The sequence below is a fragment of the Rhamphochromis longiceps genome, linkage group LG1 (genome assembly GCF_057381845.1).
Source record: "Rhamphochromis longiceps isolate RC_006_pf linkage group LG1, R_longiceps_female_GT1.1, whole genome shotgun sequence".
Lineage (NCBI taxonomy): Eukaryota > Metazoa > Chordata > Actinopteri > Cichliformes > Cichlidae > Rhamphochromis > Rhamphochromis longiceps.
In genome coordinates, this window is record NC_140557.1 from 23,372,013 (window position 1) to 23,384,945 (window position 12,933).

Consider the following 12,933-nt stretch of genomic DNA (forward strand, 5'->3'; position numbering starts at 1 on the left):
TCTGCACTCACACTGACGAGATCTGAAGGGGGTACATTTTCTTTATTTTGTCTCAAGTTGGCACTTCACAGTGTAGATGTGTGTGGCTGTGTATTTATGCATGGAACAAAGTGAAATGTGTAGTGTGTCCTTTTTTAACGTTTCTTTTTTCTTCCAAAGTTTTTCGTCTTCGTCTCTGAAACTGTTACTGTTGCTTCAATTTCTTTGCACAATTTACCAAAGGTGAAAAGCTGAGCTGGGTTTTAGCTGGAAGTCAAACATTTTTAAGGTAGTACAGACCATCAGCAGTGAGGTTCCAGCATATTGGACCTTCAGTGTGCAGGTGGCACCAAACATTACTCAGTGTACAAAGCAATAAATCCATAGTAACAGTTCTGGTCAGACATCATGAACACTCATTGTGTAACTGTTTTTTTTAAAAAAAAAGGCATTTGTTAAACATGTCGTGTTTTTTGTGATAACAAATGTAGAAAATAAACACTTGTAAAGAAAAATATGTAAAAAAAAATTACATTTATAAAATATTGTACTAGAGTCCAACGCAAACGTCTTTGACAACACGAAAAGTCTAAGGAGTTTGTGAAGGGGCTGCTCACCAGATGAGAATGATAAACTGAGCTCTGCCTGAGTGGCAAATGCTCTTCCTCTTCTTCTTCTTCATGTTTCTGATTTTGTTTTGCCGTGGTCCACACTGACTTTGTGCTGTCGTTGTTCTTTCACTCTCTTTCTCTCTTTCTTTTCTCAGCACTATGTTGGGTTAATGTGTTTCATTCAGTGGCCGGACCCCCGATGTCTTATTACCCTCCTCTCCTCTCCTGTACAACCACTAATTCAGTGTCACAATATTCATTGACATAAAGGTTGAAACGTAAACATGCGATTTTGAAAAATAGCAAATGTTGCAACCTGAAGTAGTAAGAAGTTTCCTGTTTTTGTGCCTCTGAAGTTAAAGTGTGAGTCTATGGCTTCTGTTGCTGTGTAAATTGAGAGGTTTGTTGATGTCAAAATGAAATACTCTATATCCTTTTTGATATAAAAAATGATGATAAACAAATCTGTTTGTGTCTCGAGTATTTGTACTGGCAACAAAGACGAATAAATAATGCAAAATAAAATTCAGGCAACACTGAATAACTTGTTACTTTTACCTCATGCTGATCTAGTGAAGTAGTTTGCAAAGAGTTTCTGTTTTACACATCCTGCAGGCAATGAAGCAACATCGCCTTTAACTGTAGTCATGTTTCCGGCCATCTGCGGCCAGTGTTTCACTTCTATGGAGTCATATAATACCACTGAATCGATTACTGTCAGTGATTTAAAAAAGCTACGGTCACATCAGAAGCAACAATTTGTAAAATGTAGATTACTTCTAGGGAAAAAAAATCTTGGATGATTGAATTTATTGCCAAACAAAAATTAAGCTTTTGACATAGCAACTCTAATAAATCCTACATTCTTTGTGAATTGTTGCTTTTTTTGTCTCCAATTATGAGTTTATATAGTTGATAAAGATTGGACGATAACAAATGTATATACACGTGTCTGTACTCAGTGTCCTGGTGGATAGCTTTGCATTTAAGCGCCTTGAGGCAACTGTTGTCATGGATTGGTGCTATATAAATAAAACTGAATTGAATTGAAAAATGTCATCCAGAGGTAAATGTGGAAGATTAGAGCTTCACTTCCTGTGCTGTGTGGTGTGATGATTAAGTTTAAACCTTGATGCTCTGTCAAACGAGCACTACGTCAGTCGTGCAATCAAACAGGGTTGAACTCTCAAATGCATATTTGTGAATGTATGTTTTGTTTTGCACTGATAAAAAAAAGGTTTGCAGTGAAGCAGGTCTGAGGACAGAAAACATTATGTGTTTCCCCCCTCGGTGATATTTTTTAACAGCAGAATATAAATAAAAGAAACATGTCACTGAGTTGGCTGTTTTGGATCTTTTGTTCTTTTTATTTAATCAACCAATTTAACATAATTGGATTCTTTCTCATCACAGCTTCCTGTATTAGAGTTCAGACAAACAAGGCCTCTGCATTTGTCATAGTGATGCAGCAGTATCATTCATGAGACCTGCCAAGTTGTATCTTATTGCTTTATTTCAAGTTTATATTCATAACATATGTCAGGTTTTTTGTGGACTTTGGTCCAAAAAACACAAAAGAAAAACAGGAATAATTAAAAGAATTTGCTTTATCCAGGCAATCGTAACTGTAAGGCTGAGATTTACTGTTCCACCAAGGCCACAGGAAGTACACAGTTAATGGCTGCCCTCCTTCCCCCTTCGGTGAAATCAATAGGGTCAGTCTCCAGTGTTCTGCGAGACCTATTGACTGTTCTAACCTCTTAATGGAGATGAGAGGGAGGAGGAGCACTTATTGAGCTATTTGGAAGTGTTACTTCGATTTAAGTGCTGACTCCTTCCTCCATTCTCAAATCTACAGCACATGGTTCTCACAGATGGTCGCACATATTCAACAAACTGAAACAGTGTGACCCAGCCTGATAAAGGTCCCACTCAGAAAACTTAAACAATTATGAGCTCTTACCAAAAAATATTAGAAATGACCAGGAGGAAAGAAAGCTTTCTGAAAATGTCTACAGTTTACCCCTTAAATTTATTTGGCTTAAAATACTTGAATTAAGCACGAAATCATTCAGCCTTGATGGTTGTACATTGTCCTTCTGCTATTATTTGCTCTTTAAGGACGCTCTTTGACAATAAATACAAAAAAGCTTAAGTGAATTGTTATCACCCAACTGTGGTCACTGATCTAAAAAAAATTAATACCGACACTCTGTTATAACAGAAGGCAGTTATTCCAGTTGTGAATGACTTTAATAAGTAAGGAATCTTTATATTTTGCTCATATCAGGGCTGCTGAATACACATATACAGGGAGTGCAGAATTATTAGGCAAGTTGTATTTTTGAGGAATAATGTTATTATTGTTCTCAATGAACCCAAAAAACTCATTAATATCAAAGCTGAATGTTTTTGGAAGTAGTTTTTAGTTTGTTTTTAGTTTTAGCTATTTTAGGGGGATATCTGTGTGTGCAGGTGACTATTACTGTGCATAATTATTAGGCAACTTAACAAAAAACAAATATATACCCATTTCAATTATTTATTTTTACCAGTGAAACCAATATAACATCTCCACATTCACAAATATACATTTCTGACATTCAAAAACAAAACAAAAACAAATCAGCGACCAATATAGCCACCTTTCTTTGCAAGGACACTCAAAAGCCTGCCATCCATGGATTCTGTCAGTGTTTTGATCTGTTCACCATCAACATTGCGTGCAGCAGCAACCACAGCCTCCCAGACACTGTTCAGAGAGGTGTACTGTTTTCCCTCCTTGTAAATCTCACATTTGATGATGGACCACAGGTTCTCAATGGGGTTCAGATCAGGTGAACAAGGAGGCCATGTCATTAGTTTTTCTTCTTTTATACCCTTTCTTGCCAGCCACGCTGTGGAGTACTTGGACGCGTGTGATGGAGCATTGTCCTGCATGAACATCATGTTTTTCTTGAAGGATGCAGACTTCTTCCTGTACCACTGCTTGAAGAAGGTGTCTTCCAGAAACTGGCAGTAGGACTGGGAGTTGAGCTTGGCTCCATCCTCAACCCGAAAAGGCCCCACAAGCTCATCTTTGATGATACCAGCCCAAACCAGTACTCCACCTCCACCTTGCTGGCGTCTGAGTCGGACTGGAGCTGTCTGCCCTTTACCAATCCAGCCACGGGCCCATCCATCTGGCCCATCAAGACTTACTCTCATTTCATCAGTCCATAAAACCTTAGAAAAACCAGTCTTGAGATATTTCTTGGCCCAGTCTTGACGTTTCAGCTTGTGTGTCTTGTTCAGTGGTGGTCGTCTTTCAGCCTTTCTTACCTTGGCCATGTGTCTGAGTATTGCACACCTTGTGCTTTTGGGCACTCCAGTGATGTTGCAGCTCTGAAATATGGCCAAACTGGTGGCAAGTGGCATCTTGGCAGCTGCACGCTTGACTTTTCTCAGTTCATGGGCAGTTATTTTGCGCCTTGGTTTTTCCACACGCTTCTTGCGACCCTGTTGACTATTTTGAATGAAACGCTTGATTGTTCGATGATCACGCTTCAGAAGCTTTGCAATTTTGAGACTGCTGCATCCCTCTGCAAGATATCTCACTATTTTTGACTTTTCTGAGCCCGTCAAGTCCTTCTTTTGACCCATTTTGCCAAAGGAAAGGAAGTTGCCTAATAATTATGCACACCTGATATAGGGTGTTGATGTCATTAGACCACACCCCTTCTCATTACAGAGTTGCACATCACCTAATATGCTTAATTGGTAGTAGGCTTTCGAGCCTATACAGCTTGGAGTAAGACAACATGCATGAAGAGGATGATGTGGACAAAATACTCATTTGCCTAATAATTCGGCACTCCCTGTATGCTGGAAATGTGGATCCTTTTTTGGGGTACTGCTGCTTCGCTCTGAGTGTTTGACCTTGACTGTAAAGAATGACGCACTTTGTGAAAAGTTTGGCTCCTGTTTTACATTCTCCTTCTGAAGATGGAAAGTTACACTGTGTTCACCCAAGTTTGCCTACTTACCTCAGAGTGTAGCACCACAAACTGGGCTGAAAGCCAATCGTCAAGCAACATGTAGTTTATAAAAGTGTGTGTAGAAACATGAGTCACACAAATAGTCATGGACCCAGAATTTATTAAATAAAGGAGTAGGTGTAGATTTGCTTAAGAAAATATGACCAATGTCTAAAGAGGACTTTTTCAGCAGATAATCACAGTCCGAGGACTCAAGGTCATACTCAAGTTTCACCTTAATGTTGCATATATATCCACGCATCCATTTTCAATGTGTACTTTTTCTTCTTTTTTCTATGGATCCCCATCTGCAGAGCGGGATGGGTAAAATTCAGACCACACACTCTCCCAACAGCTCTGACGTCAAACAACTCTGCAGGCCTTCTGAAAAGCCCAAGGTGACACAGAGATCAGTGTTTGATTGATGCATTTCTGGATCAGGCGGATTCCCAAAACATGTCTCTGTCTCTATCCCCCCCCCGTCTCTATCTGCGTGTGTGTTATTCTTGTCTTGGAGTCTTGTCTTGGCTCAGCTCATTGCTCCTGTTAATTTGACAGGCTCAATAAACGTGTCACCATTCACCCATAAATAGCATTTTCTCACAGTCAACCAGCCTGAACCGCCATCCTGCCCCCAGTACAAGCAAGGGAGCTGACCCGTAACCCTTTGTCATCGTCACACCAATCACAGGAAAAAAAGCCACAGCTACACCCTGCTGAAAAGGTAAAAAAAAGAAAGAAAAATCATCACGGGAAAAACCAAGCCAGCATACTCTGTCAGCATACTGATGCAAGTTCTGTGCAGAAACGCGTCATCCAGCAGCCCTTTTGAGATTTAACTTTTTCATTTGCATTGTGTGTTTAAATACAGCATGTGGGCACATGTGTCTGACAGCATGGATGCCAAACTGAGAGAATGAGTGTGCATATGTTCAGCATCTTAAGTTGCTGCTCAGACGTGGATGGGGGGCAGGTGCTGCTACAGCCTCAGGGGAGCTCGGGGGTGGGGGGGTGGGGGTTAGTGTCGGGGGATGAGAGGAGGATGCCAAAATCACTTTTTAATTACTCAGGGGCTGTGCTTGTGTCATGCTCGGGCCCCTGAAATCCTGTGTGGCTCATAAATAAGCTCTGGATTTGCACAATGTGCCTCCAGCACCTGTGAGCATCACACAGGATGATGAAAGACTATCATTTTTTTATATAATTCATGCAATTTTTGCATGAATGAATGAAGGTAGTTTAAGCTGCAATAAGGAAGGGCTCATTAGTACTTCAAGAACTATAATTCCAAACAAAAATATCTTTGTTCAGTGTCACTTCTGCTATCTGCAGTCACATAGACCCACATGTGAGCCGTCCATGGTGCTCACTAAAGGATTGCTGCATAACACAATCATGTTTGTGTTCATCGAGGTGCACACATATGCACACAGCAGGCAAAACACAGCATAGAATCCTATCATGTTGTTTGATAAGTTGAAGTTCTACACAACAGACCAGGATCAGCAGCAATTGGTTTGGAAAGACACAGCGGGATCCTCCTCCTGCACGAGTCAGGAAGCACGATTGGTCCCACATGACAGCCCGAAGCTGGTATATATTTAGCAGGCCACCCCATCCTCACGCACACCAACAACCCCTATTTCCTAACCACACCTACGTCTCCTCCCTTTTTATACCTCCTGCCACCTTGTCAGGAAGTGCGTCATCAGCTCGTCAAGGGGGAGCCTCTGGGGCGCGGCACTTTGATATTGTTCCTCCTGCATCATGAGTTCTTCAAGATCACACACACATATGGACGCACGTGCGCAGGCACACACTGAATACATGACGGTGAGATGCTGGGATATGTGCATGAGGCAGAGGGATGTGCAGGCACGTGCGTGGAGCACACATAAGAACGCAGTCATTTTAAAGCAGTTCTACTGCGTAGCAAATTCTACCATTGTCCAGAATAAAATGTGGATTTAATGTCTCTTCTCAAAAAAGAACGAAAGAAAGAGATTGGAATTTGTTGTTGCTTCTCTCTTACTGACCATATTCTTATTGAATTTGCTGATAAGGGTTGATATTTGGACCCTTCCCAAGGAGGAACACTGGGAATTATGGAGTGAAAAGAGAAAGGAGGGGGTATTTTTTTTTCTGGACTAATGCAACTAAGGCACCTGGATTAGAGTGTGCATTTGTGTCTGTGCAGAGACATGCATGCACTTGTGTGCCAGTAGCTCCTTATTCAGACTGGCCTCTTAGTGCTCTATCACCAGATGGGAGCCAGCAGTAGAGATGTGTGTGTGTGTGTGTGTGTGTGTGTGTGTGTGTGTGTGTGTGTGTGTGTGTGTGTGTGTGTGTGTGTGGCAAGGGGGGGGTGGTGGTGGTGGTGGTGGGGGCTTCTTTTGTCCTCCTGCCTGTCACCGATGGCTTCACAGTGGGGTGATGAACACACTCCAAATCTCATTAAAAAGTGAGAGAAGGGGGGAGAGGGCTTTTATGTCTGATGGGTTTGCAGGAAACACTGAACAGCAAGTCCAACTTGGTGCGCGCTTCGTTTAGCTTCAAATGGGTTTTTAAATCAGAATCATGTTTCATAGCTGCGAGATACGTTGCTCATGAAACACAATCAGATTATAAAGATAAATCACAAACACACATCCCTTGAAGCGTTATTGATTTCGTGCTGTCGCCACTTTTTGTTCATCTGATTTGATTGGGTACAGTGACGTGACACGTCCTGATAGAGAGGTCTCAAAGCAAAGTGATAAAACAAGCACAACACTATCACCATCTGCCCCTTTGTTCTGCATTTAGAGCCCGGGCAGAGTACACGCTCCTCACTACTAGAGCTGACTGTGGTGAATTCATTTTCTATTACAGTCATTTGTTAGATGATAACAACCCCCAAAATACATGGTAAGCAATCCTAATCTTCAAAACAGGCCTTTCATTATCAAAGTTAAACCACTCGCTGTAACTGCCAGTGCAAATGGCACAACACCAAGCCCCCTTTGTAAAACCTGCAATTTACCCATTAGGGCTAGAAATTGGTTTGAAATTGCAGGCGATTACTTCTCATCTACAGCAGAAATCTCACGCAGTTGATCCTCAACTGAAAAAACGCCCTCAATGCTCCTCACACTCTCTGCTCTCCGCTGTCGACTTCCTGCAGCCATTTTTAATGAGAGCCTACCGACACACATTTGCATTCATCTAATGGATTTTGTGCGTGTGTGTATGTGTGTGTCATTGCAGTGATAAAATATTGATGCCCGGCACCTTTAAGAGGCGAACCCGTGTGAGCAGACACCTTGGGACGAGTGTGTGGGAGGAAAGGGACAGACAATAAACAAATAGGATAAAACACACAGGAGACCCCGCCTCTGATGTTTGCTTCTGAAAGATCACAGTAAAAATTGTGCAGCTCATACAAAGTAGGGAGCTAATACTACATCTCCCTTGGGTTTCATATAACAGCCCATAAACTCAGGCCAATTGTACTGCTAGATTGTGTGAGTGTGTGTGTGAGTGTGTGTTCTTTATTAAGTGATTGATTTATCAGTGATGACTGTCAATCACATAAATTCATAAAGAGGGCTCCTCATCAGTAAAGAAAAACAAACTAGTTCTTGATGTTCATGTAAGATATATAAATCAGTTCTCTGATTCTAAAATGACATCTTCCTTTGTCATTAACACCATCTCTTACAGAAATGTACAGCATCATTTTGGACAGATGCTGAGAGCCTTGTTAAAACATCCATTAAAAGCAACACCTGTGAGTTCTGCATTAACACAATATCAGTCAGACCACGAGACTAGACCTGTCAGACCAAAGTGGGCTAAGTGAAGGCTGCAGAAAAGAATCAGATGAAAAGGATAAGATAATGTCATGATCTTTCTTTCATCATATCAGCTTCCTTTGTTATCTGGTCTGCTTCTTTTGGCTCTCTCTCCCTCCCCTGTTCTCTTCCTCGCTCTGTCACTGCTGCATGGTGACTCAGACACTGCAGAGATGCTACATCTGAATGATATACCAGATGAGTCACACACTGATCGGCCGCTGTCCGACTTTCAATGTTTTATTTTATTCATTTATTTTTTCACGCATACAAGCACCCACCGGTGGGTTATAACCTCTGGACCACTGCACAGGTTCAAAGTGCAAAGACAGGGAGCTGTCATGATGGACGTACCTGAGAATGCTTGTTTTCAGGCTCTGCTCTGCACCTACGCTCCACACTAAACAAACAATCTGATTTTAATGGTGTTTCCTTCACACCGCCCTGACCGCTGCTGCAGGAGCAGCATGCGCATAGTTGGTAAATCTGTCAATCCTCTGCTCCACAGAGGGGCAAGATTTCTGTTCATCCCTCGCTCTCTCTGTCCATCTGTCAGTCTTTCTCCCGTCTGCTCAAACAGTGAGTCGGCAGACTTGGCATTTAGGGTTTTAAACCACATACAGACTTTATTCTGTGCTCTGACACATTAAAAATAAGAAAGAAGTTTTTCGCTTCAGCCAGTCAGTGAAGTTCAAAAAACTCCCAGGAATCTGTCATGCAAAGATTCCTGGGAGTCTCTACTGGTCTCTTTAAGGGTCACCACAGTAGGTCGTCTGCCTCCATCTCACCCCATCTCTAACATCCTCCTCTGTCACGCCAAACCTCTACATATCCTCCTTCACTACATCCATAAATGTCGTCTGTTGTCTCCTTTGTCCAATATATCCACCGTCCTTCATTCAAGCTCATCCAAGCCATGTCAGAATTTTTTTCTTTGTATTATTGTAGGGTGTTGCCTTACAAAACAAAGCACCTTTAGGCACCTGTTGTTGTGATTTGATGGTATATAAATCAAAGTGAATTAAACTAACTTTGTCTCCAAACTGCTCAATCTGTGCTGTCCCTCTGATGTACTCGTCGGTTAAGCACTAAAGCTTCCAGCTCAGCTTCCCGTCATTTTGTCAGTGCCACCATCTCCAAACCATCCTCCATCATAGCAGGTCTCACTAGAATCTTGTAAATCTTCCCTTTCACTGTTGCTGTTATCCTTCTGTTACTGCTACTGTGTTCAAATTGAAGGTGTTTAACTTGAGTTTTTCCACTGAATCGCCTTGTGACCACTTTTGATAGTAAGGTAGTTGCACAGGTCACCTGGTGGAATGCATCCTGCCTCCAAAAAATCGGGGTCAAACTTAGACTGACTGGATTCACTCTCAGACAGACTGGCAACACGTTGCAATCAGTCGGACTCAGTGTGCACCGAACTTCAGTCACAATAATTTTGTTTGTTTTGCAGTCTCCAGAGATAATAATAATAATGGATTGGATTTATATAGCGCTTTTCAAGGCACCCAAAGCGCTTTACAATGCCACTATTCATTCACTCTCGCATTCACACACTGGTGGAGGGAAGCTACGGTTGTAGCCACAGCTGCTCTGGGGCAGACTGACAGAAGCGAGGCTGCCATATCGCGCCATCGGCCCCTCTGGCCAACAGCCAACAGTAGGGTAAAGTGTCTTGCCCAAGGACACAACGACCAGGACAGAGAGCCCGGGGATCGAACCAGCGACCTTCCGGTTACAGATACGCTTCCTAACCCCCTGAGCCATGGTCGGGGATGTAGCATTGACCAAACAGTAAGTGAAATTCAAATTTAACAGCGCAGAAATAATACAAAAGTAGTTCCACTTGGGACTTTAACCCACGTCTCCTGGATCAAAATCCCTCACACCACAAATCGGAATGCAGGATTTAAATCATTGAGTAAACTTGTTAGATCACTGCTTGCACATAACCTCTGTTTGGGGCTAGCATCCACATCTACAAAAAAAGATCATATATTGTATCTGCTTCAGTGTAGCAAGTAATAAAGTAATATAGCAAGTAGTTCCTACTGCTGATAGAGACTGAAAGAGTTAAGTTGAAGAGTGATCACACTCTTCTGCAAGGGTGAACCTGGATGAATTCACAGAATTTAAGAGAAAGGCATGTTGAACTACTGAAATGGCTCATGGTCTTTTTTTACAACAATAGAAGAAAATTCATTTTTTCAAGGCTAAGCTCCATAAGCCTCAAAGGCTGGAGTGATGTCCTACAGTGGGGCAAAAAAGTATTTAGTCAGCCACCGATTGTGCAAGTTCCCCCACTTAAAATGATGACAGAGGTCAGTAATTTGCACCAGAGGTACACTTCAACGGTGAGAGACAATGTGAAAAAAAATCTATGAATTCACATGGTAGGATTTGTAAAGAATTTATTCGTAAATTAGGGTGGAAAATAAGTATTTGGTCACCTCAAACAAGGAAAATCTCTGGCTCTCACAGACCTGTAACGTCTTCTGTAAGAAGCTTTTCTGTCCCCCACTCGTTACCTGTATGAATGGCACCTGTTTGAACTCATCATCTGTATAAAAGACACCTGTCCACAGCCTCAAACAGTCAGACTCCAAACTCCGCCATGGCCAAGACCAAAGAGCTTTCGAAGGACACCAGGAAAAGTATTGTAGACCTGCACCAGACTGGGAAGAGTGAATCTACAATAGGCAAGCAGCTTTGTGTGAAAAAATCAACTGTGGGAGCAATCATCAGAAAATGGAAGACATACAAGACCACTGATAATCTCCCTCGATCTGGGGCTCCACGCAAGATCTCATCCCGTGGGGTCAAAATGATCATGAGAACGGTGAGCAAAGATCCCAGAACCACACGGGGGGACCTGGTGAATGACCTGCAGAGAGCTGGGACCAAAGTAACAAAGGTCACCATCAGTAACACACTACAACGGCAGGGAATCAAATCCCGCAGTGCCAGACGTGTTCCGCTGCTGAAGCCAGTGCATGTCCAGGCCCGTCTGAAGTTTGCCAGAGAGCACATGGATGATACAGCAGAGGATTGGGAGAATGTCATGTGGTCAGATGAAACCAAAGTAGAACTTTTTGGTATAAACTCAACTCATCGTGTTTGGAGGAAGAAGAATACTGAGTTGCATCCCAAGAACACCATACCTACTGTGAAGCATGGGGGTGGAAACATCATGCTATGGGGCTGTTTTTCTGCCAAGGGGACAGGACGACTGATCCGTGTTAAGGACAGAATGAATGGGGCCATGTATCGTGAGATTTTCAGCCAAAACCTCCTTCCATCAGTGAGAACTTTGAAGATGAAACGAGGCTGGGTCTTCCAACATGACAATGATCCAAAACACACCGCCCGGGCAACAAAGGAGTGGCTCCGTAAGAAGCATTTGAAAGTCCTGGAGTGGCCTAGCCAGTCTCCAGACCTCAACCCCATAGAAAATCTGTGGCGGAGTTGAAAGTCCGTGTTGCTTGGCGACAGCCCCAAAACATCACTGCTCTCGAGAAGATCGGCATGGAGGAATGGGCCAAAATACCAGCTACTGTGTGTGCAAACCTGGTAAAGACCTATAGTAAACGTTTGACCTCTGTTATTGCCAACAAAGGTTATGTTACAAAGTATTGAGTTGTATTTTTGTTATTGACCAAATACTTATTTTCCACCCTGATTTACGAATAAATTCTTTACAAATCCTACCATGTGGATTCATGGATTTTTTTTTTCACATTCTGTCTCTCACAGTTGAAGTGTACCTCTGGTGCAAATTACTGACCTCTGTCATCATTTTAGGTGGGGGAACTTGCACAATCGGTGGCTGACTAAATACTTTTTTGCCCCACTGTATGTCAGTGACATACACGCCTCACTGATGCTGATATTAAATACGCTGGTGACAAAAGCATTGAATTATAATTTAAAGAAAAAACCCTGACACTGTGAAACTTTTTTTTTCTTATATCACAAAGAAACCATTTGTTAGAGCGGCTTTATGTTGGCTTTTGCAAAACCTGAATCATGTGGTGAAAAGCATCCTTGCATTTCTGTTCCTAGGTTGTATTGATTAGCGCGTCGCTACATGTATTATACCTGTATGTCCTTGCCTATTTTGATTTTTTTCCTTTCTGTTTCTTTTGTCCATGTTTCTAAAACTGAGATGAGTTGCTATGGAGACCAGGATACATGTGTAAAAGGGAAGAGGCAAAAAAGCGAAATGTAGTGTTCGGGAGACACTTGAAGGACCATTCAAACTGAAGCCGAAAGAGCAAGCGTACACTGTACGTCACTCACATTTCTTTTTCTTCTTTTTGACTCATTATGCTTCAAAAACACAAAGGCACAATTTCGTAAAGGTGCAAATGATAATGAACAAATCAGCATCTCTCCTCACGCACCTCTGAGTGTGAGTGACGGTCTGATCTTTCATGTGCTGACAGAGGTTAAGCGACTCGCCAGTGATAATACAGCCATTTCAGGCACTCC